Raw genomic sequence first — 1,450 nt, 5'->3', positions numbered from 1 at the left:
CATGTGTGCTGCTAGTATGTTATATATTCCTGTTTTACTAGGAAAAAAATGTTTCTCTGTCTAGTTTCTTCTGCTTTCTAGTTCCCCTGTCTCCGTCTTGTCTGTCATTTTTTTTTTTTAGTTTTTTTTTTCCAGTTTTACTTTGAAAGTTAGTTTTGCTGTATTTTACTTCCTTTTTCCTCCTTTGTGGTTGTATCCCTCATCCTCATCAGTTTCACCTGTTGCCCACCTGACTTTCATCACTAATCACACTTATCTGCTACACTCACTGGCCCCTTTATTAGGTACAGCTTACTAGTACAGGTTTGAGATGATTGGAGCGTTGTGATATGCTGCATTACCCTGCAGGAAGCAGCCATCAGAAGATGGGAATACTGTTCCCATTATGTCACTACCAACAACTTGACCTGTAAATACAAGGCAGGATGGAGTCATGCTTTTATGTTGTTTATGGCAAATTCTGACCTTACCATTCAGGTGAGGCAACACAAATGTCATCAGGTCTGGTTTTTCCAAATTACTCTTGTATAATTTTGGTGAACCTGTATGAATTATAGCCTATCTCCTTCAAGGTTTGACATGTTGTACATCAGAGATTCTCTTCTGTATATAATGAGTTGTTATTTGAGTTACTGGTACCTTCCTATTAGCTCAAAGGAGTCCGATCTCTGGCATCAATAAGGCATTTTCACACAGAGAATTGGTGCTCACTGGATATTTTATCTTTTTCAAACTGTTTTCTGCAAACCCTAGAGAGCACTGTTTGGTAAAATCCCAGCAGGTCCTTAAATAATTAAACACTTAAATACTTAAACCAGCACCAGCAGCTACGCCATATCCAAAGTCACTGAAACCACCTTACCCATCCGGATGTTGAATTTGGACTTCAGCAGGTTGTCTTGGCCATGTCTATATTTGTATATGCATTGAGTGTAAATGCAGTCTTGTGGTTGGCTGATTATTTATTTGGAGTAAAAAGCAGTTAAACAGGTGTGCCTAACAAAGTGGCCAGTGTGCATATATTCCTCTTTCCTTCTGTTTCCTTCTGTTTATGTTATATATTCCTGATTGTCTGCTTGTGCTCTGTGTGTTTACCTTGGATTTAATGTACCCCTTTTTATGGATTCTTGCTTTAACTCCCAGACTTGATGTATGACTTTGTGTACTTTGTGAACAACCATGAATTCTTTTTCTTAATTTTTTTGTGTGTCCAAAATCTGAGCCAATGTAACAACAGGAGAAAAACAAATCCAACATAAACACTCACACTTATGCCCCTTCCAATGAGACATCAGATCTGCATCAGTTATGTATCACTCTTCAGCCCTCTGCTGGAGCGTTTTGGTAACAACATATTTTGCTTGAAAACTTGAGTTGTCAAACTTGGGATGACTCTGTGCCAATTTCAGGAGCCAGCATACGAATGAGGGCTGCACAAGGAAGTATGCTG

The sequence above is a fragment of the Maylandia zebra genome, linkage group LG20, assembly GCF_041146795.1.
Source record: "Maylandia zebra isolate NMK-2024a linkage group LG20, Mzebra_GT3a, whole genome shotgun sequence".
Lineage (NCBI taxonomy): Eukaryota > Metazoa > Chordata > Actinopteri > Cichliformes > Cichlidae > Maylandia > Maylandia zebra.
The sequence above is the reverse complement of the archived record's forward strand: the minus strand, read 5'-3'. Positions refer to the sequence as shown.